This window comes from Argiope bruennichi, chromosome 8 (assembly GCF_947563725.1).
Source record: "Argiope bruennichi chromosome 8, qqArgBrue1.1, whole genome shotgun sequence".
Classification (NCBI taxonomy): domain Eukaryota; kingdom Metazoa; phylum Arthropoda; class Arachnida; order Araneae; family Araneidae; genus Argiope; species Argiope bruennichi.
In genome coordinates, this window is record NC_079158.1 from 76912374 (window position 1) to 76937979 (window position 25606).

At 30.6% G+C, this 25606-nt stretch overlaps 1 protein-coding gene across 1 annotated transcript in view; it reads left to right on the forward strand.

Moving 5' to 3' along the window:
• Positions 1–5942: 5942 nt before the first annotated feature.
• LOC129981008 (sialin-like) overlaps positions 5943–25606 on the forward strand; it is an 82061-nt gene continuing 62397 nt past the window's right edge. Inside the window, exon 1 of the mRNA XM_056091597.1 lies at positions 5943–6078. The gene's annotated coding sequence lies outside the window, so the exon portion shown is untranslated. The remainder of the gene's footprint in view (positions 6079–25606) is intronic.

Below are 25606 nucleotides of genomic sequence, written 5' to 3' on the forward strand. Positions count from 1 at the left end.
GAACAGATTTTCTGTAACAATCCTATTATTTTGCTTTAATCCAAATATATATATTAGGTAAATTCCAATAGGAAGACTATCTATTGCAATGGTTCTAGCAACAGGACATTCGGGAAAATTTCTTCAGTTCTTCACCGATCATGGTCACTAAAACCCAAAACCATCCATCGTTCAAAAGTTATATATAATATTATATAATATAGTATGCGTATAACGCTTTGACTATGTTATTTTATGGATAAGATAACTAAATATTCCAAGATAACTTGGAATATATTGTAAAACCTTGGATGAGTTCGTAAATGAGCCATCTCGTTTAAAGGGGGTGAAAATAATGGGGGGGGGGATGAAATTTTTATTTTGCTATAAATTCCTTAATAACCAAAACAGAAAAATAAACCCAGCTAACCAAATTAGAACCTCATTAAAACGAAAAACTTCAGTATTTAAGGTTTTTCTATAATTGCAATATCTTAGAAGTTAGGGGTTAAAATGTCATTTTTCAAGCCCTAATTTGGACTGTGTCTAATATCAACAATTTATATTACCAGATAGTAACTCAGATGTAAAGGAATCTACCTTTGCCTTCCAACTTGCAGAGAGGCATTTTTTCGAATATTAGCTGAATGTATTTTCAAATAACTTATAATATTTTGAATATTAGAGACTATTTATTAATAGATTCGTTAATATTTGGAACATTATGGAATAACAATAGAAAAAGTTCCTTTATGTGTATGATCAGTCTTAATTACCGCGTAATGAAAAAGAATCGAATATAAAATATCACCAAAGAGGATGCATCAAATCTGTACCGAATTATTAGTTATTTGAAGGAATAACTATATTGCATGAAATAACGGATTTCATGATTTAACGGTGCAGTCATAGCGATTACTTATCTGGTGATTACTTATTTTTGCGATTAAACTTTGTTTCACACTTACTTTTATCATCTAAATTTTGTTTATATTTCTCTCCTCTGAATGGACGTTTTGGTGACATGGTGAATCTTTAACCGAATGAATGAATCAAATGGTGAATCGAACAATTCTTATAGTATTTTGCAGCTCCATTAATTATTAAATGAAGCGTTGAATTAAGTGCAGCTATAAACATTATTTATTTACATTTGATTGTTGCCTTTCGACAAAAAATAATAAGACCGATTTCTGTGCCACTTATGTTTGCGTGTTTATACATAACACGCAAACATAAGTGGCACAGAAATCCAAAATTCTGTCTATATACATTAGACAGAATTTTGGATTTCTGTGCCACTTATGTTTGCGTGTTATGTATATAGACAGAATTTTGGATTTCTGTGCCACTTATGTTTGCGTGTTATGTATATAGACAGAATTTTGGATTTCTGTGCCACTTATGTTTGCGTGTTATGTAAATAGACAGAATTTTGGATTTCTGTGCCACTTATGTTTGCGTGTTATGTATATAGACAGAATTTTGGATTTCTGTGCCACTTATGTTTGCGTGTTATGTATATAGACAGAATTTTGGATTTCTGTGCCACTTTCGTTTGCGTGTTATGTAAATAGACAGAATTTTGGATTTCTGTGCCAATGTGCCGTTTGCGTGTTATGTAAATAGACAGAATTTTGGATTTCTGTGCCACTTATGTTTGCGTGTTATGTATATAGACAGAATTTTGGATTTCTGTGCCACTTTCGTTTGCGTGTTATGTAAATAGACAGAATTTTGGATTTCTGTGCCACTTATGTTTGCGTGTTATGTATATAGACAGAATTTTGGATTTCTGTGCCACTTTCGTTTGCGTGTTATGTAAATAGACAGAATTTTGGATTTCTGTGCCACTTATGTTTGCGTGTTATGTATATAGACAGAATTTTGGATTTCTGTGCCACTTATGTTTGCGTGTTATGTATATAGACAGAATTTTGGATTTCTGTGCCACTTTCGTTTGCGTGTTATGTAAATAGACAGAATTTTGGATTTCTGTGCCAATGTGCCGTTTGCGTGTTATGTAAATAGACAGAATTTTGGATTTCTGTGCCAATATGCCGTTTGCGTGTTATGTATATAGACAGACTTTTTGGATTTCTGTGCCACTTTCGTTTGCGTGTTATGTATATAGACAGTCTTTTCCAGAAATATATGTATAAATAACTGTGAAATGAATGCGAAAAACTTTATGCATTAACTGACGATATGGTATTCTCCATTTAGTTTATCATTTAGATCTCTACATAAATTCTTAAGGGTGTTTTTGATATGGGAGCGAAAAACGTGGTCGTTGTGATTGAAAGCTTAAAAGCACATTTAAGTAGTCAAAAATTCGTCCAATTTTATTTTATTTGTTTTTAACAAAATAATTAAATATGAATTTCATTCTTAAATTAATATTTTTTTATGCTGAAAATTATTTCTCTAAATTCAGTTTGCGATGTATGGATATTTTCAATGCTGTCAAGTTACATCTCGGGTATTAGTAACAATCGAATTTTAACTGCATATAAAAAGCTTTTTAGTTGCAATAATTGATTATTAAACTCATAGGTAAAATGCCATTTTTACTTTCGCGTATCCTTAATATAAAGTATAGTAAATCGTCAAAAAATTCGAACTCGTGATGTTGACTAATCTTTGCATTTTAGATCTTCCTCAGGTCGAAAAGCACATTTTTGGAAAATATCCGTCTGTCTGTGACAAAGATAACTCAAAAACGCTTTGAGGTAGACGGTTGAAATTTGGTATACGGTCCTTACTCTAAATTTGCATATTTCTATCAAATTTTGAGTAAAATCTGTTCAGAAGAAGTTCGTCGGTACGGCTGTTGGGATATAAACTAACACGATAAATACAAAACGAAGTGAGAAAGATAGATAAGATTTGGTATGCAGATTTAATATCTATATTGTAGACACTTGTAAAATTTTGAGTTAAATTCAGCAACGGGTTGATTGTCTGTCTGTCTATACATTTAGAAGCATATGAACGCGTTAACTTAAAATCTCAGTATTTTAAAATTATGAGATATGGTATATGGTTTTGTGACTACAAGTACATGTTGGTGTCATATCTTTGTTTCAATCGTTTAAGAAAAGCTTTTTTAAATCATTTGATTTTCGGATATTATTAAAAGCATGGCAAGCATTAATCGCCAAAAATGGCACGTAAAAGCGATTAATCAAACACTCAATGATTTAAATATATCAAATTTGGTACGTGATTTTGAGACTATAAGTGTAGTTTAATGCCAAATTTTTCTTTCAATCGGTTGGGAAGAACGCGTTTGAAATCCAAATTCGGTTTTTGGATACTTTTGACCGCATGCCAGGGATTAATGGCCAAGACATTCGCCAAGGATCACAAGATAGATCCAGTAAAAATGTTAAATTCACGCCAAAGGTGAACATTTCATAATTATTGTACGACAGAGCTTTCTCTGGCATGATAAATAAATTTATTAGAGAATATACGAGAAAGTTTCGGAGGGACCACTCTCGCTGGTCTTAAATACAATCGGAACTTGATAATTTGAAGCTTTTTCTTTTATGTCTTTTCTTGTGAAGCAAGATTAAATATAGGTCAGACACTGCAGAGTAGACCATAAAGAACAAAAAGCACGACGCGGAAATTTGATCAATTCACATTCGTTATCTAAGAAGTTCAAATTTTCGAAGTTGCGTAATTCTGCTAAAAAAGAACATAACGGAAAATGGAGTTTTTGCTCCGATTTCATTTCCTTGTTTAACATTGCATAACATGGCATGATTTTCCATTTTACCAAGTGAGATGCTTTAAATCAATATGAATAAATGTTAGGCATATATAATTTTTTTTAAATTTTAATTTAATGTTTAAAAATTGTTTTTCTTAGTTAAACAAATAACAAGAACAAATACATTGTTAGTTTGTTGTTTTAGTTAATTAACCAACATTTTAACTTAGAATGTTAAAATTTTACTACTAAAATGAACTTTTACTTAATCTAAAAGTAAGTAGAGGATCAAATTATAAGTATGATTAAGTAAATGATTGATTATTTAATCATTCAAAATGAATCGTAAAAACCCTTTGAGAATAATTTTTTATGCGTCTGGCATAAATATTCTATTTCTGACATGTATCAATTACTAATCTCAGTTTCATTAAAGCAATAATATTGAAAAATAAGATGATTATTCGGAACAAGAAAATATGCCTGCCTAAGCGAGATGTTATTCTGATAACAATATCTTGGGTATGACTGTTGCAGATGAATTAACTAACTATGAAGAAAATATTAACTAACTATGAAGAAGTGCTTAGTTAATAAAAAATATTATTTGTAGTACATTTAAAATGTAGATAAACATTTTTATTAAAAGATTTGTTAACGTTCAGTGAAAAATTTTCTGTTTATAATGTTAATTAACACTCAAATAGAAACTAATCGTTAAAATTAGCTTGAAACAAATAGTGGCCCACTAACAGAGAAAAACAAAACAAGGCCAGATACAAAATAAAAATAATGCCGAAAGAAAATATAAGTGGAAACCTCCAAATGAAGTGAGGCAATTATGAATTAGCAGACCTCAGGTCATTAATCCTTGCTATAATCAAGAATAAAAAAATATAAATGTGAAGTTAGTGATCGTATAATTAATTTTTATTCTCTTGACTTAGTTAGCAATATTCTCTTTCGCTAACTTTTACTTCCCCGCAATGGGATTTTCTCTGTACTTAATGTACAAGAACATTAATAATTAAAACCAAATTATGAAGTTCCATCTTACAATTAGATGACTATTTTTAATAGATAATAAATATCTATTATCAGAAAAAAAATCGTTAAAAATAAACTATAGAAATAACTTCTAACAGCCCCAAGCAGCGAAATTATATAAAATTGCGACATGGAATCGCAATTTAATAATATTCCCCCTATATCTTATATGAAGCCTTTTATAGTAAGTACTTTATAGAATTATTTTTTTCTTCTGGATGACGCTGCTGTTGCTAATTTCTCCACACTATTCGTATGCTCGTTTTACTAAATGCTTCTGAATTCTACTCGGGATTTCCAAAAATGGAAATAAAATGTCTTGTTTACGATCCCATAGCTAATTAGTATTCATGACCCTGTTTTATATCTACACATAAATTTAACCTGCCTGGGTCTCTCTATGCTAAAATAGCAATACAAATTCCACAGAACAATTTTTATTACTAATGAATACATTAATCTTGTTATGGCGCTCCGGATTATTAGATGTTTAGCATTTAATGCCGAGAAGAGCTGTTTCGTTATTTAAGAGTTAAAATTTCCAATGCCAGAACTCAAATCCGTGTAATTCTCACCCCGACAGAGCCTTATTTCAATTTGGAAGATGGCAGGAAAATAAATGCATCTGTAGAAGAATCGGTACTGTTTACCATTATTTAAAGGAATGCATAGAAATATCTCAATTAAGAAAGAATTTGAAAGTTAAAAATGATGACTTAAGTACAATACTGGTCGTACCAGATGATCTTAAAACTCTGAAAGACATAGAGTTAAAAATTGTCAATTTTTTACCAACTTGACTTACCAACAAAGTTTGAAAGTGTTTGGATTTCTGTTGTTGTGAAATGAGAATTTGGAGAAATATTGGGAATTTCGAGGAGATTTTCTTTAAGTGATGGCCTGTTCTTTGTTTAATAGGAAGATAGATGAGTGGGAAGATGAGGAGGAAGGTCAGAGATTGACCACTTTGTGGCTAGGGGCCTATTACCTGGGAAGAGGATGTCAGTTTGGTGAATCGGACAGTGTTATAGACGGACTGAGCTAAAGACAGCAGTCGATCACAACAAATCCTGTCGATACTGCTACGTTCAGTGGTGGCGAGGTGCCTTATTTCATCATAATGTCACGTAGGTACTCTAGTGTGGAACTCAATGGCACACACAAGAAGTAGAGCTAAACCAATTTATTAACTCAACTCTGAACTCAGAACAGTGACTGACAAATCTACTGCTTTTATACTAGCAGGGAAAGCCCCAGAACACTTTTCTGGAGACTGTAAGAAAAGTCCAGAACACTTTTCTGGAGACTGTAAGAAAAGGAGACTGGAGACTGTAAGTAACACTTTTCTGGTAAACTAAAGAAAAATGTCCAGAATCTTCTGGAACATGAAATAAATGAAAACATAAAATCAAGGGATTAAATATTTACACAAACTATGAATCGCATTTTCTCTAGAGATTCTCTAGAGATTCACTTACAATCTCTTGACTATGAGATCAGTGCCATGACCATTCGGCCATGGAAATTCGACTGTCTTTCTTCAATGCGGCAATAATATCAAAATCTCTTTTGTGAATAGGAATCTATAGAAGGAATCACTGAGGATAAATGATAATAAAATTCCTATTTCGAACAGCATTCGCAAATTTTTTTAAAGTTTCTTCTATTTCGTATAATTTACTTGCCAAAATTCTTTAAACAGAATTTACCGCCTTTTTTTTTAAATCTCTCATATGTTCCATTCAAAAATGTGTCCAGTAAGGAGCAAATTGACTGCCCTAGTAATCATTTTTAGTTCAACTCATAATTTAAAAGAAAGATTCAGTGGCATATTATCGCATATTTTCATAGTATTAAAAAGAAAAAAACTGAGCGATGCCACGAAAAGAAAAAGAAATAAAAATATAATAAAGTGAAAAGTCTAACATTAATCATGACTTAGTAGCAAGAAAATTATAAAATAATAAGTATTTTAAATTGAATTTAAAAGCACAAGGAAGACCGAACCTCGTATCGCAGTTTTTTGTAAAATCGTAAATAAAATCCTATCCTAGGGCTCGTTTAAACTTATAAGCGATATCTAATTGAATTGCAAACGCGGGATCGAACATGAAAAAATTCGTGGGAATTCGAAAGCCCTAACCAACCACAGTTCCATCTCTGATAAGCACATCCAGGTGTTTTATAACCACATCTCAATACTTAATTATAAAAAAAATTGTGTGTGTGTTTAAAGTGACATTTCTTCAGGATAGATAAATTAAAAAACAAAATCTTATATAAAAATAAAATTTGATACAAATCGTTACAGCCACTTCCGAGATACACAAAATAAATTTATATATATATACAAAAATTGCTCGTTTTAAGTTACAAGATATTATTTTATTTTCAATTTAATATCTTGCTCCTGCCGTTATTTGTGTGAATTTCACGATAAAAGTGTTTCGTACTGCGCAGGCGCAGAATTCATTTCATTGCTCGCTGCCCTTATTGTTTGCAAGTAATGATATCTCCACACCAAATTAGAAAAACTACTTCTTTCTGGGGTTGCAATTTACTTCGAATTTATTACAAATCCAAAATTCTGGTGAAAAAATTCCGAATACGAAATTTCATTCTATGAGATGGCTGCATTTCCGAGTCTTCTACATGAATACATAGATAGACATTCAATTCGATTAAGATAGGGCTGCAAACCCTGATACAGATGTATAATTAGAATGATAAAGCCATGTGCCAAATGTAGTTCAAACCTGTACCGATTTTGAGTTATAAGTTTAACTGACAGACAAACATAATTTCAAACTTAATTTTTGTTATCTCGTATACGAAATATAGCGAAAGTATAATAATCGTCAAAAAATTCGAATTTTGGCGAGTCTCCCACGTTTTAAACCTATCTGAGTTCGAAAACTCTGAGTTTCAAATTTTTGGAAAATGTCCGTCTGTCTGTCTGCCTGCCTGTGAAAAAAATAACTCAAAAGTGCTTTAAGTTAGACTGCTGAAATTTGGCATACAGGCTTAAAACCAGATTTGTAGATTTCTATCAAATTTTGAGCAAAACCCGTGCAAAGGTAGTCTGTCCGTCCATCCGGCTGTTCAAATGCAAGTTAGCATGATAACAACAAAACGAAGACAGCAAGATAGATAAAATTCGGTACACTGTTTTAACATCTTTAGTGTAGACCCCTACCAAATTTGGAGGGGCCACGGTGGTAAGGTCTCGGCTTCGGAACCGGAGGGTTTCAGATTCGTGTCCCGATTCCATCGAAGAACCGTCGTGTAAGGTGGTCTGTTGCACGCTAAATTTGTCATCACCAAACGTCCTCCCGCTGGTGTGGTGTGGCGTGGTGTGGAGAGGGGGGTGCCAGCTCAGTGTCGTCCTCGTCATCTGACCGAGGTTCAAAATTACGAGGTCCGTCCCAAAGTAGCCCTAGTGTTGCTTTAAACGGGACGTTAATATAACTAAACTAAACTAAACCCTACCAAATTTGAGATTTGTAAAATCCAACAAGGGGTTGACCGTCTGTCGGTCTGTAATTTCAGAAACATGCAAACGCGATAACTCAAAATCTCAGTGAACTTAAATATATCAATGATTCGTGATTTTTGCCACTTTAAGTGTAGTTTTATGTCAAATTTTTCTTTCAATCGATGGGGAAAAACGCGTCTGAAATCCAAATTCGATTTTTGAATACTTTTGCCCGCATGGGAGGGATTAATGGCCAAAACACTCTCCAAGGATCGCAGAATAGATTCAGTGAAAATGCTAAATTCGCGCTGAAGCTTAATATTTTGTAATTATTGTATGATAATGCCATGCTAGTCATTCACTGGGATAACATCTTTATTAGAGAGTCTGCGAGAAAATTTTGGGAAAACCACTTCAGCTGTTTTTGTTTCAGATTTAGGGAAGAGTCTAAAATACGGAGATTCATAAGTAATTCGATACCAAATTTCTAAATAATTACGAGACTTCGCATACTTTGTCTTCAATAAAATAAAAAAAGAAATTCTATCTCAATAGAGAGAAAAAACGCAGTCACTTTCAAAAAGTATATAACTTCAGCGTCTTTTCCATAAATGTTCTGGTTTTTTTTTTTACTAATGAGACATCTCTCCAATTTTCACATCAACATTTCAAAAATTCCTTAAGAATATAATAACAAATCATGATAAGTATATTTAGAAATAAAATTTGTATGCATATTATAAACCTAAAAATAATTTTGTCTTTCACATTTCTGCTTGTTGCATTACTTATGAGATCTGTTTTAAGCATATTTTCCTATTTGTCATTAAAACTTCCGCCAGTCACTTAATTTTATATCAGCGAAATAAAACTTTTACCGTCGTTAAATTGCCTTATTTAATAGTAAAACGTAGATTTAACATTCATAGAAGGAATCGGTATTACATGACATTTAAAATAAACTGTTGTGTCAAGGTCATATTTAGGTGTAAGAACATGATATGAATTAAACGAAGATAAAAGAAATAATAAGTTTACAAATCGGGTCTTCCACATGTCTAAAAATAAGTTAATTAAGCATTCTCTTTGTTTTAAAAATAGATCTACATGAAAGAAATAAAGATCCAAGGTCTTTCTGGTAAAAAAAGAGAGGAAAAAAAAAAAAAAAAAAAACCATTCACACAGCGAGATTTCCGGACAGAACTGGATTTATTTTTATCGTCTGATCTAAAATTAGAATTCGAAAGTTACTTTTAATAGAACAAAGAAACAATTTTAGAAATTTCAATTGCCATACATAGCACGATATGAATTTTAATGCTGGAATGGGAATTCTTAAACAAGATCACCTTGTCTTACATAATGCTGTTGATCTTGTGGTTAATAATCAAGGTAACCATTTTTTGATGTATGCAAAAATAGTTTACAGATGATAAATTACCGCCTTTCTCTCAAAGCGGGCGTAAAATTAATTTTAGCAGCTGTTATATAAGCCTGAATTTCAAAGCATCCGTTTTTAGATCTCATTATCATAAATTTCTATTTTCGTATACGTAATTTCTAAAAATAAACCCGTTATCTATATTTAAACCACGAAAAATTATTCTGAAGGTCAAAAAAGTTTCTTTATTTTAGTGTGATTAATTATTTTTCATTTTTTGTAGTTCGTCTCTATAATCTTGAACAGTGTTTGTTATATTTATAAAATGCTTGAAAGTCTCAGCGCAGTTTTATGTATTGATAGTTATGTAATATTATGTATTAGATATTGAAAAGTAAATTATACCAAACCATCGTAGTGTAAAGATGTTCAACATTTTGATTAAAAATTAATTAAAATTTTTAATTAAATATATAATTAACAATATTAAAACTTTTTCTTAATAAGTATCTATTGTCCAGAACGTAATTACATGGCAAATTTCGAAGTTTTAAATATGATAAACCAACTTATAAGCATTATGATGTTAATATTGAAAAAAAAAATCCCAGCCTCAAATCCAAAGTCTTGTAACATGACTATGTTCTAAGACAAACTTCGTCTATCTTTATGTTTTTAAAAATACCCAATTGAAGCAACAATGAGCACACAAAAGAAATGTAACGAATATCATCACATGTGTTTAAATATAAATGAATATAACTAGAACAAAGAAAAGTATTTTTGTAAAAAGTATTTAATGTAATATGCAAAAATTATTAAAATCGGAAGAAAAGATCTATTGAAATAAAACTGATATTATTGAAAACTTATTTAAAGGCTTTTAAAAATGGTTTTTATACGATAATATACTCCGAAGTTATTTAGAAGAGAGTGAAAGCTTTTATAATTAAATTTATAAAATTTATAATTAAAAATAATCTAATTGAAATTTTGGTAACATTCTTATTAAACATCCGTTTTCCAAGAAGTATACGCTTATCAAATTTGACAACTTTGGGTTCAGTGAGATTTCCAGCATTATGTTTTGCATGTTTTTTTTTCATTGTATGAATTGAGTGTCATACTTTACAAATGCCCTATAAATATAATGTTAAAATAAAACTGTGGTAATAAATTCGTGAGATCTCAGTGTATACAGTATTTTGATACTACGTCACCTTTCCTATCTGGAGTCCTTGTGACATTTTAAAGAAGATTTGAGTTCTTTAAGAATTGGAAGCTTGCCAAATTTAACTAGTTATCTCTCGTTTACTATATTGAAAACAAGGAGATGTTAATGAGGTTAGGTTACATAAGTTCATGGCTTTAAGGTATAACAACAAAACCACTTGTTGCTCAATCCAGTGGCAACGAAGATATATGAAAGGGAATGTCTTCTTGAAATTTTCTCACGTACTCTTCCAAAAAAAAAGTTTTAGTCCTCACTTCCCACAAAGAATTATAGACCTTAGTAAAGGCAGAAAAGTCCTTGCACGGCATTGGCAAACAATAGTTACAATTAGATTTTGGTATGAATTAGTATTTTTATCGAATCTATCATCTCATCCTTGGCGAGTTTTTTGGCGACTAATCTCTGTCATGCGTTTAAAAGTATTCGAAAATTGAATTTGTAGTTAGACGCGTTTTTCTCAACCGATCCAACCGAAAATTTGACACAGATTTACAATCATGATCTCAAAATCGTATACCGAATTTGATATATTTAAGTCAACGCATTTTTGAATTATTGCGTTTACATGTTTCTGAAGGTTTAAACAGACAAAACAGTCAACTCGTTGTTATATTTGGCTCGAAATTTAATAGGTGTTTACACTATGGATGCTAAATTTGTGTATTGAAATTTATAATCGAATAGCCGAATAGATGAGCTTCTTCTGAATGAAATTTGCAAAAAATTCGATTAAATTCTACAAATCTGATGGGAAGATCATAGACCAAATTTCATCCATTTAGGTCACAGGGTTTTAGAGATATCATTGACATAATGTCTTTTGGCATTATGTCATCTTTACAGACAGACATAATGCCAAAAATGTATTTTACGGGAGAGACTTAGGAAAGTCTAAATTGTGAATATTCGCCTAATTCTCGATTTCGAAGTTTCTGACGATTACATTCCATTCTCTATACTGCATATACGAGAAAGTAAAAAGGATAGAAATTAAAACCGACATTAAAAAAATTGCTTTACTATAACGACAAGATAGACTGAATGGTTGCTGTAAAGAAAGAATATCTGCAGAATATTTTGATAAAATAGATTCAGAAAGAGAGAGGGAGAGAGAAATTGGAAAGGCTTCAGGTTCTGGCTTTTTGAAAACTTGTCAGAAATATTCTTTTGGCAAAAAATGAAGGGTTTTTACAGTGATTAGAAGTCCACTTTCCGCCGTTTTCTGTTGTGTGAACTTTGAAAATGTGAAAGAAATGAATTAGGATTCAGTCCTGACTCTGCATTTAACATTTTCAACAGGTTGACATCTATCCACGTTTTTCTGAAATATGAGATTCACAAACCTTTAACCATGGAATTGAAGGAATGAGCCAACTTCTATACGCATTTTATTCTTGCCAATTTATTTATTTATTACTAGAAGCCTTTGGCGACCAGCCTGTTCACCAGTATTACCGCTCGCTACAATTTTCAGTTAAATATTTTAAGTAACTTGTCTCTTAATAGCTTCTCAAACAGAACATTTTTAATCTTCAAATTTTGATAGTCATACCAAATTTATACTGTTGTTTAGATCGTTTCATTCAATTTACTATATATATTTTGCTAATTTGTTGTCATTTCCGGTAAAACTTCAACTTTAATTTAAAGTGGAAATGCTGAAATTGCAATTAATGTAAAGATATTTTTTAATGAAACCAAGCTTTTTATTTTAGTTATCATTTTTGTTGTTATTTATTTATTATTATTTTTTAATATGAGTACTGCAAACAGAATCGTTCGGTATTTAAGTCTTATGTGAACTACAAAATATTTTTCATAATTTGCGTAATATCTCAAAGAATAATTCAACAAAAATTTTTCAGATTCAGCATAAAATTCAGTTTTTAGTTTTGCTTTCAAAAGGATTGAAATGAAATCAGTAATAATATTTTGTTACGGCTTGTAAATATATTTCAAAAATTATGAAGTCTAAATTTAATGCAGTAAGGTGTCATATTCTGAGAAATATTCTGGACACACCAAATTTTAAATAAATGAATGAATGTTTCTATTTTCCACGATCAACTAAGACTTATTTATGGAGTTTTGAATGTTAAAAATTTAGAAAAACTCAACATTTTCATAATCTTAGGCCAATTAATCTTGAGAAACCTGCGCGCTGATTGGCGTATTTTCTTTAAAACGATCGATGGAAAATCTAAAATTATCCTTTTTTTTTTTTTTTTTTTGAATAGTGATATTCAAATTTTTATAAATCAGTCAGTTTAAGTGATTGATTTTGTTGATTGGAAATTAATTCTTTATTTAAAATATTAGTGTTTCAAGAACAATTTGTTAAACGTGATTTCCACAGCAGAAGCTTTATGTAAATCAAAAATTCGTTATATATTAGAGTATTTATTGGATCAAGTTACATAAAATATAATCATTTTCCATTTAGACCATTTTAGAAGATCTGTGTCTATTACTAAAGGTTTACAAATTAGCAGTGTGGCCCTGATTTGAATGGATATAGTGTTCATATTAAACAAAACTTGCCTTAAAATAAAACTGATTTATTGGATTAATAATACAGATAGTGTAAAAGATCATAAAGTAATTTTTCTTGAATTTATTTTTTAGAAAAAAATAATATTTTATATTTGTTTCATTTCCTACAGACACGTGACGAAAATCATATTTTTGCAGATTTCATTTCCAAAAAGATTTAATTTATTTTTAAATGGAGCTTTAATCGATGTGATGGCAACACTTTGAAAAAAGCTAATTTTTTCCCCATGAATGCGAAACGTGCTCGTGCAGCTTAAATTTTATTTTTATTTTGTAAGAAAAATATTGTTGAAAAATATAGTTAAATTATTTATTTAAAAATTAATTAAAAATAGAAATTTAATTTTAAGGTTAAAACATTGGTATCATTTAAAAGATAAATTTTTGATCTTTAACTTGATGTAAAAATCTTTTTTGTGCGGTAATATTTTCGGAAGTCATAGCAGAAACACGCTAAAATTTCGCTTATTTTTGAAATAAATAAAATTTTAATTAAAAATTCGAAAAAATATCCCCGAGGTGCACATTCCCGGCCTCCAAGGTATACACGTGCCAAATGTCGTAGCTATTGGTTGAACGGTCTGGCCTGTAGAGCACCAACACACACACACACACACACATTGAGCTTTATTATAAGTACAGATTACCCGCCTTTGGCAACCTCCGGGGGGCACTTCGAAATGAGGATGAGATACTTCCGGTATGGTGGTTGGATCTCGCCACCCTGGTTGGTATACTCCTCCCATCAATGACGGGACGTACTTCCTTCGGGAAGGGTTGTACCGCGGCCGGTAATGCCCCTTAGGACTCGACCACAGTTCCGCCAATGTTGCTGTTGCGGTGGTCCAGTCGTTCAGTATTCTTTATCCGTGTGCTTTCGGACGGGTCGGAGGGTCAGTGATATGGCTACCCGCCTTTGGCTAAAGCTAGTTCGCCGAGATTATTGCACTTTCGATTTTAAATTCAGTATTTTATGTAACATGATTTCTTAATAGCTTCTTCAGCAAAATATTTTTGAACTAATTTTAAAATTCTTATATATATATATATATATCTTACTATCACAGAAACCTTAAGCCGTTCTGTTCATTGTATATCTCTATTTTTCTGTCAGTTTCTCTATTTTAAACTTTAAATTGAAATGAATCCGATTAAATTTTAATTAAAACAAAAGCCTTTTTACAGGAAACAAACACGTTTTTTAAAACAATATGAGAACAGAAAATAGAATCATTAAGTACTGAAGTCTCATGTGCACTACAGAATATTTTAAAAATAATTTATGCAATAACTCAAAGAATTATTTAATAAAAATTTCCCTGATTCATCATCACATTCAGTTATTACTTTAATTTTTAAAAGGATTTACTTTTAAATGACATACATAATAATATTTTAGCTTATTTCCGTCAATAAATGTATATCTGTAAAAATTATGAAGTCTAAATTTTATACAATTCTTTTGTCCATTGGAATCATATTCAGGACGTATTTTTGACCCACCAAATTTTAAATCGAAAAGTATTTCAAACTTCAGCGACAAAACCTAACCTAATTATGAAACCTTGAATATCCTCATTTTAGCAGAAGGGAAAAACTTTTCCTTCTCCAGTTTCATTATTGAAGGTCAATGAGTCTTGGAGGAACTCAGGTCACTGATAGGTGTATTTTCCTTGAATCGATCAACGGAGTGGGCTAAAATCGCACTTTTTAAAAAATAAAATATTGATATTCAGACTGAAATCAAGTTTTGTCTTAAAAAAGTGAATTTATTAAATATGACAGGTTGGATCGAAGGTCTGTACAAAAATTTAAAATTTTTACTCATTAGAACATGTAAAGACTCAAATTGCATAAAATATTATTCTTTACTTCTTTTAGAACATCTTTTTCTCTGTCGGATGAATATACTTAATGCGTACTGCTTAGAAAATTCGTGAATTGACATCCTGTATAATAAAATATAATACAATATAAACAACAATAACAATTACAATATAAATAACAATAACAATATAAATAGCAATTACAGAATTATTAAATTAATAATATCTGTTAATTTTAAAGATAATCGGTTAACTTTTAAAGATATTTTAAAAGTTAACAGAAACCCTTTATTTTTAACCCTTTCCCATTTATCTTTCTAGGAAATATCATATTTCATTTCTTACAGACATGTGCTGAAAATTACACTTTACTAGTTTTAGTTTGCAGTCAAATTTAACATATCTTTTAATTTGAACTTTTATTAACTCGATGGCAAAGCGTTGGTAAAAGTCAATTTTTCCCATTCACATACCCATGCAGGTCAAATTTTTATTATTACTTTTTTTGTAAAAGGAATTGTTTGAAAATATATTTAAAATATTTTTAAAAAAAAAACTAACTAAAATTAAAAACTCAATTTATAGATAAAAGATTGGTATCATTAAAGAGATAATTTTTTGAATTTTAAGATAGTGTAAAAATTATATTTGTACTGTGAAATTCTCAGAGGTTATCGCGTAATTGCGACAAATTTTTAATTAACTAAAATTTGAATTAAAATGTTAAAAAATCGGCTTGAGATGCGCATTTTCTATCTGTAAAGCACATATGTGCAAAGTTCGGTAGTTTTTGGCCAAATGGTCTGGCCTGTGTAGAGCCCCTCTCCCTCCACACACATTTTTATTATACTGTCTTTCTATTATTTTACTCAAACTTTCTTATCCTCTTTATTGAACTTTCTATTATTTTACTCAAACTTTCTTATCCTCTCTATTGGTTTTATGTCTAAATTTTTTTTTTTTTCTTATGCTTTGATATTTGTATATTTACAAGTACAGGAGAACGTGCAAAATGCGAAATGAAAAATACTGTCTTTTTTTTCCTCTATGGCTTTATTCGATCATTTCGCAATTTAATGACTTACAAGGGTTGAAGTTGTATTATTTGTCTCGTTGCAATTAAGTACGTTCTTTTACAATTTCATTTCTACTCTAATAACGCAAGCTGCTACTTCTAGTATTCGTTCTTAAATCTTATTTCTCCTAAGCTAACTACCACATTATGATAACAAATATGTTTTTCAAATAATATTTTTAGCTGCAGTTTATTTTAGAATTTTTCTTGATGTAATCATTTTAATACTCTTATAATTAACATGATTCTACTACATATATCTTACGTTGTAACTGGATGAAAATAATTTATTATCATCTGAGAACATGATGTAGTTATGGTTTGTGGTTTTGAAACCTCAAAATGCACGGACAGAAAATTGGCAATTTATTGCTTTTGAGGCATCAATTTCTCGTTTTTAGGGTTATTAAAATGATAGAGTCGCCAACAAAAAGTTACAACTTGGCGCAACTATTCACCATGTACCTGAGTCTTCTGTCCGGCCAATAAAGGGTTGGGTCGTAAGAAGTTATCGCCCAAAGAAGCACAGAGAAGAAAATGGGAATGAATACGAAACAGAGAGGCGAGATATCGAAAGTTATATATTAAATTTTAAATTTTTCTATCAGGAAAAAAAGATGTTGGAGCTCAATCGATATTGAGATAAAAAAAAATTACTAAAAAAAAATTCGAAAAGTTGACGATTGCACAATTTAGTAGTCATGTATTTAAACAGGATTTTGATATATAATATACTTATAATAAAGCTCAATGTGTGTGTGTGTGTGTTGGCGCTCTACAGGCCAGACCGTTTGACATACAGCTACCAAATTTGGTACATGTATACCTTGGAGGTTGGGAATGTGCACCTGGGGTTCCTTTTTTCGAATTTTTAATTAGAATTTTAATTATTAATTAAAAACTAACTTTCCCGCCAAAAAATCTTCCATTTTCCCCACCGCCAACTTTTCCGCCAAAAAAATCTTCCATTTTCCCCACCGCCAAACGAGAAAGGCTTCAGTTTTTTTTCTCCCAACAGTAATGAGGCTAGGGTTAAAATTTTTTGGCGGATTATTTCAATCGATTCTGTTTATTTTCTTAATGTTTGATGCATTTAAAATTAAACATTGTTAATGAATCGATCTTTCAGATTCATTCTGAAGTACTTTTGAATTAAAATAAAACAGAATAAAGGAAATTAAAAATTTCTAATCCGCATAGCGTTACCCCAACTGGCGTAGAAAAAATCACGTATTTGCGTTACGTAACCGGCGAAGAAAATTCACGCATGTGCATTCTGTTCTGATTGTTGCCATGACAACCGTTATCAATGGATGATTTAAATTATTTTTGGGTTAGTTGCATGCTTTTATAAGTAAATTGTATTTATGTTAGTTATATATTTTTTGTATATGCTTATAGTTTTAAGTACATCGTTTTTTAAGTAGTTTTTTTAAAACCTGTTTTCAACCGTTTATTTTAAACGATTCGTTTTATTTTCTTAGTGTTTGATGCATTTAAATTTTATCATTGTTAATGAATCGATCTGCTCATAATGAATCTAAGAAAATTTTGTTGACCAACTCTTGAGATATTACATAAATTAAAAAAGATATTCTTTAGTGTCCATAAAGTTTAAACGCTGAGTGACTCTATTTTCAGTAATCAGATTATAAAAAAAATGCTTTGTTTCAGTAAAAAATATTATTATATTAATTGAAGATTAATTCTTTCCACTTTAATTTAAAGCATAAATTCTACGGGTGCTAACAGAAAATGAGAGAGATACATATTACGTTATGACTGAAGGCCTTTATAATATTATGAATAAATTATATGATAATCAAAATTTGAAGTTTTAAAATATTTTGATGAAGAAGCTATTAAAGTAGAAATTGCATAAAATATTTAATTATTAAAATTTTAACGAACATTAAGATTGGCGAACCGGCTGGTCGCCAAAGGCGGCTAGTATATATATATATATATATATATATATATATATATATATATATATATATATATATATATATATAACTTTTTCTAAATATCGATACAAACGTAATCTGATAGTCACGTGATTGTTTAAAAAAACGATTTAAACTGGTTAATGCCTTAAATTAATTAAGCCAAACAATGACTCAAAAATAATAATGATCTCGCATGATAACTTGAAGTTTGCGATAGCAGACCTCAATTTTATATTTTTTATGTTTTTCTTTTAACGAATTTTTAAATAGTTGATATGACGGAAGCAAGGCGCAAATAGGCAAGTTGAAAATGTCTTTAAAAATTTCATATATAATAATGATTATACAGTAATAAATCTATTGTTGATTTGAAGACTTATTATGTATTTTACCATATTACCAACCAGCTTTCAACATTCTAGGCATCTTTTCTATTTAAGACACTCTACAGAATTTCGCAGAGGTCTTTTACTCTCTGCTTTTTGAAGAACCCATGTTTAACACATCTCTTGGTAAAAGGAAACACAATCTCATTGCCTTCAAATGATCGACCGCTCTAATCCTCAATTGTCAGGTGGTGGGAGAATCAATACATCTTGACCGGGTCAATCAATGTCAAATATCTGATTACAGGGGCAATGAGGAGCTTGTTGATCTGTCCATGGAGTACCAGACGCAGCTATATTAACTGCAACTTGACGGTCAATACAGTTGCGTTGGTCTCCAAGATTTGTGGCTGACCTGGTGGAAAAAGAAAAAGTCCTTACAAAAATGCTTTTCTGATTATTTTTCCAGAGCTCTGATTGGAACATTCGCAAACTTTACACTTTTCAACAAAGCGAATCTTCAGTTTGATTGATTCTTCGTTTCTGGGATCCTCGCTGCTCTAGTTGTTCCGGCCTTAACAAGGAAATAACAAGGGTAGTAAAGTATCATTCTTTTGGACTTTCTACGGATTATAGTATAATTTCTCCAATAAATATATTTTGTTGGTTGATTTTCTTTTTACCGAGAATCGACTCTGTTACGATACTCGGGAATGTACTGTGCAATATAACTTTTAAGTCAACTTTTTGTTAAGAATTGTTTTTATAAACAAAAATTATTTATTACAGTGAATAATTTAATTCAGTGAATGTTATGAAATCCATTATGTAATGGTTATTAATGGATATTATTAATTATTTCTTTACTGTGCTGGCAACATTCTTTTGGAGACCATAATGTATACTGATCTTCTTTTCAAATGATGGTGAACAAAAAGATGATTGATTCTTGAACACATTTATTACAATGATGTTCCTTGTTGTGCTAAAATGGAAGTTTTGAAGGAATATATGTAGATTCGAATATCATTCTAATCAAGGCTTGAAATTACAAGTGACTATCAAAATATATCGAGTAACTTCAAAATTTTGAAGTAAACGAAATTTAATATGGAAATAACACCTAGTTCACATAATTCTGGAATCAGAATGCTACTCTGAATACAGAGAATTATCTGCAAGGATTTCTGGAATCAGAATGCTACTCTGAATGCAAAATGAACTACAAGGATTTCTTCTGCGATAATTTCTTAGTATTACGAATAAAATACGACGGATCAAAACACGTTGAAAATGTTAATAAATTAAATTAAGAAAAGACCTTGTTATCGTCAAGCTGACATAAATTTGAAATTAGAATGATTTTTTTTTAGTACAACGACGGTCCGATCTTTAAAGCACCTTTTTATGATAATCTATTAATTTTTTTTATTCAAAATTTGTTGACGATTAAAAATTAATGCCGCAAAATAAAATAGTATGTTTTTAACTAAAATTAATTTCTGCGTGACAAGTTTTCAGTTTTCTCCAACGAAAGAACTGATTTTGTAGGAACTGATTATTTCAGAATTTCACTGAGTAATTAAAATGCGTAGTATTTTGAGATAAAAGATTTAGTTTCGATAACCTTGGAAGAAAAGGAATACTATAGAAAAGCTATAACAAATTCTTATTATTCTGGCTTGAATTTTTTAAAATTGCATTAAAAATTTTAATAAAGAGTCAGTAAAAAATTTTTGTAATGAAAAGAGAAATCAAGAAGGTCTTTGTTCTATCTTTTGTTTAGACTTTCTCTCATATAAATAATGTGGTTCGAGCAAAGCCGTGTACACTGTAAATGCTCAGATGTTTATTTTCAGAGTTCTGTGTTTCATAGTAAATAAAACCAATTCGTGTGCATTATTAACCGCGTTATATTGGCGAACAATAGAAACAAAAAAAGCCTATTAGAGTGCGGTCTTTGGTCATGTTTTTGGCGATAAATTTCATGTGGTTAATACTCAAATATCAGAAAACCGAATCTAGCACAAGAACCAGAAAAACAAATATAAATTTCTGATTTTATTCTCCCGGTTGACTCAAACCAAAATTTGACTCAGAACTGCAATTGTAATCACAAGATCTTAGAATAGGTTTCATTCTTAGTAAAAGTTTAGATCAGTTTTTGAGATGACGTTTACGTGGAAATGAAATAATAGATATACAGACGGTCAACATTTTTACTTGTTTGATTAAAAATTAAGTTAGGGTGTACCTTTTAGATGCTAAAGCTGTGTGCCAAGTTTTTAATTTCCGATGCATTCTAAAATATAGAATTGTAGCACCTCTTTTTCCCCTTGAGCAGAGCCCCCCTCCTTGTGGCGTTTTGCAGAAGACAACCAGTGGAACGGCAGACCTACACCCTGTGGTCGACTTTTCCCCCATGCGCAACCCTTGCGCTAACGCAGAATGCATTTGGCTGGAAACCGTAGAATCCCTCCACCGTACTGTTCTTTAACCTAATTTTCTATGTGTGTCTGTAGTAATAAGTGTTTGTGAATTTTGTAATGCAGCTGTTCCTTAGAAAACCACAACACACCACTATAGAACGACATAAAGGTAATCCTTTATCGGATTAATTTTTTAAATTCAAAATTTGATACAGACTTGCATTTTACATGCTTAATCTGCGTACCAAATTTTATCCATCTAGCTTTCTTCGTTTTGTAATTATCATGCGAATTTGTATTCGAATAACTGTAAGGATAGACTTCCTCCCGTTACATCTAAATTTCAATAGAAATCTACAAATTTGATGCAATGACCATATACAAATTTTCATGTATTCCAAAGCGTTTGTGTTCAGACAAGCAGAGCAACAAATAGACATACCCCCCCCCAAAAAAAAAAATGTTTTTCAAATTTAAGTCAAGTTAAAACTTGTCAAAATTTTGAGTTTGAAATTTGTAAGGATTACAATATACTCGATCTTTGTATATTTTTTCGTGAAAACAAATACTTCTATATAAACATACTCATTTTCCTTATGCGAGACAGTAAGATATTTAATTAAAATAATATTTCCCATTTTTTTGGAGTATTCTTCTCTCTGATATCTTTTTAAGGTAAAATAAAAGGTATAAATTTTCTCCCTGATATCATTTAAGACAAAATAAAAAATATATAAATTTTCTACCTGATCAAATAGAAATCATTATTCCGTTTTTTAGTACTTGTGAATTCAAGGCATTAACCGCCAAAGATTGCACACTAATGGCCCTTTCGTAACTATAGTTTGCCAATGGTATGCGGTTAACTATACACGCAAGAACAATTATTAAAGATTATGCGAGAAAGTTTCGGATAGCCCACTGTCGGCAGTTGTATATCTCTGCTATAATTGAAAGCAAACATTTGAAAAAGAATATAAAGGTAGATGAATTAAGCCTAAAACATTATTATGCTGCAATGATTCTGACTAGATTCGAATCTCTTTTAAATACGTTTTTCAAGACAGGATCAAAGTAAGGATTATTTACCGCCGCAATTATGGATGTATTATATCTTGCCTATTTTTCAGCATGGGCTCTTATCTGTATAGTTGTGTGAGGTACGAGACATTCTTGTGCAGTAGCAGACATAAAATCTCTCTTATCTAAATTCTTTCTACTTTCCAAACGGAATGAAGTAAAACTTAAAATTCTAAGAAGAAACCGTAACAGCATATTATGCATTCTAAAAAAATGCTGGGCACTACATAATAATGTGGGACAGAGAGTTTCATCTAAAGAGCATTCTATGATTTTTAGAACTTTTTTTGCAGACATGTGCGTTGGGAAACTTTATCCCATTTATTTTTGAAATTCATCTTTATAATTTATTGTAATTTCACTTAATTACGGTTTTTTTGCAGAACTCGGTAATTTTATTTAACTTTAGCGAAATTAAGGCACCAGATTCAGCTTCCTGATTGTAAGACGAAGATCTTGAAAGTCACTAATATTTTGTGAGTTTTGGAAACAATGTTGATCCAAACAATCGCATTGTGACCCTGGAGACTGGATTATTAACTTGGATATCTTACTCATTTCCTTGCCAGTGTTCTAAATCATTAGAATTTTCTTCGATTGTTCACAATGTATGCCTTTAATTCTTCTTTGCATGATGATGGAAATTTCTACCGTAGCATTTAGTGAACCAAAAAATTGTACTCAAAACAGGTGTACTGTAAACTGGTTGTTTCTGGTAACTTTTTTCAAGACTATTGCGTAATAAGGAACTTAGTTGGGAAAAAAAATCAAATGTCACGATCATTATAGCGGGTTTGAACTTGTCATTCCGCTGATTGTTATGATTGGAAGAAACATGCGATTTCTTGGATATTTTTATATCTAATCTGAGAATTCTTTGCTAACCAGAGCGATAATGAGTAGAGAAATTTAGAAGAGTGTAATTCTGAACATTTTGTACTGAGCTTATCATGTAAATTTGCGTGAGGATGGATATTTCCATCATATTGTTTTTTTAAAAATTATTTTATATATTTATACTAGGATTTTTAAAACATTTTTAATTCAATCTAGAGCATGAATTATATTACCTTGATTTATTCCACAAAATAAGAAAAAATCATACAAAGAAGGGTTAAAATGCAGCAGATTAACACAGATGTGCTTTCTTCAGGGAAATTGAAAAACATTTTAATGAATTTAAATTTCAGTGGGAATTGGGTCATGCTCATTTCAAGAGACATTTAATTTATTTATCATCATTTATTATACTTTCAAATGAAAAACGTCGTTGTTTGGAGAATATGAAGAATCCTAATGTTGGTTAATTTCATGACTTGAAGGAGAATTGTTCTGTTTGTTTGTCGATTTTGCTGCTTGAAATAATAAAATCAAAACATAATGAAGAACATTTTCCTATTCAGATCTTTCAACAATAGCAATATTGCTATATCTGTAATAAGATCAGATTAAAAACCAGCAGGTGTAGTCTCCCAGGAACTTTCTTGCATATTCTCTATCAATGTGGTTATGTATCATTAACCATATACTACTGGCGGGGAATAATTAAGAAAAAGCCCATTAAAACGCCATTTTTTGATTATTTACACAAGTACCAAAAATCGAATGTATTGAATGTCTTTTTTTACCGACTGTTTGAAACCAAAATGTAAAATAGAGCTCCAGCTCATTTTAGTCATTCATGGAATTTCTGCACCATAAAGACTGATGTAACAGAAAACTCATGAATAAGAAGTTATTGAAATGAATTTTTTTTTGAATTGAAATATTATTTAATATTATTATTAGTAAAGGTTTGCATAGATATATGGAAAACACAGTACTGAAATTTGAAATTTACATTAATTTGAAGAAATGTGCATATTATTTGAGAATACATTCAAATACTTTTAATATGTAGTCTCTAATAACAATCACTAGTCTGATTTCGATCATTTTTATTAATATGAGATCTCTTGCTATATTCATCATATGATCGCCTTTCCAATATTTTTGAGAGAAATTTTAGAAGAATACTTCATTTTTTTGTGGAATACAAACTGAAAATGAACAGAGTCCCTCGACTAGAATCGCTATACCGATTTCTCCAATTTTAATTTTATTTGAAAGCTCATGACATCTGTATACATAATAAATAGTTAACTACTCTTTACTATCTTTCATTTTAGGAAGATAACAATTAAAGATTTTCATTACATATCAAGGGATTTATAAAATTGCTTAATCTATTTCAATCGATCACTTATAATTTTAAATAATCTGTAATCAATTAATTGGCGAAACTGCTGCCATTTTATTTTGACATTTTACGACCATAGCTATCTAAGTTCAGTTTGAAATTGTACTTTCAATTTATATGATAAGATATAATTAATCAAATTTCGTTGACACGAGTCTTAAGTTTGTTTAAAGACGTCGAAAGCGGCTAGTAGTATATAAATATGTGAAATTAAACAACTTTCAATATACACAATTGAAACAAAGAATTTTTTTTTGAAAATTAATGCATACAATTTTTGATATTTAACTATACATTTAATTTTAAGATTCTTACATTTATTATTCATAGTAAATTAAAAAAAATCTAAATAAAAAAAATTCTACAAAAGAGAAACTTTATATTGGTAACCAAACAATTACTGCCGATACAGCAATAATTCTAGTTTGATGTGTTAACAGTCTCACAGTGCTATCGCCAATGTTGGGTGCAATTTTTTTAAAGTAATGTCAGGGTTATATAATGTCTGAAATTATTCAGTTCTGTATATGGTTTGACTAGAACTGCCAATCACTTTGCAAATCTCTGGAATATTTCGGAAACTAGCGGCATAAGAGGGTTCCCTCAAAGGCTTTCGTGAGTCTTCTTTAGAATAAAAGCATAATAATAGGGTCTGAAATACAGAGGGTTGCCGTTGATGGCAGAGCAATTAGTTTTAAGGAGAGGACAAAACTTGAAAGTCGTGAGTCAAAATGATATTCCAATAGTAACTTTCTGCATACTTAATGCATCTTTCCTCGATATAAGTGGTGGACTCCTGTTTAACATTATGTCAGCATAGATCATAGCACTATTATCTCCGGAATGGTTAACATTATGGATGTTGCCCCTCAAAAGTGGCAGTTCCAGATTCATGGATATCTCCCTGCCATAAATATATTTTGCAACCGAAGTGTTTCAATCAATAAGCAATAAACAGCCACATCCGAACCATCAATAAAACCGGTACTGTTTCAAATATTCTATGACTGACACTATTTCAGATAAAGCTGGTACTGTTTCAGATATTATATGACTGGTACTATATCAGATAAAACTGGTACTATTTCAAATATTATATGCCTGGTACTATATGAGATAAAACTGGTAGTATTTCATATGCTCTATGACCTGGTACTATTTCAGATAAAACTGGTACTGTTTCAGATATTATATGACTGGTACAATATCAGATAAAACTGGTACTATTTCAAATATTATATGCCTGGTACTATATGAGATAAAACTGGTAGTATTTCATATGCTCTATGACC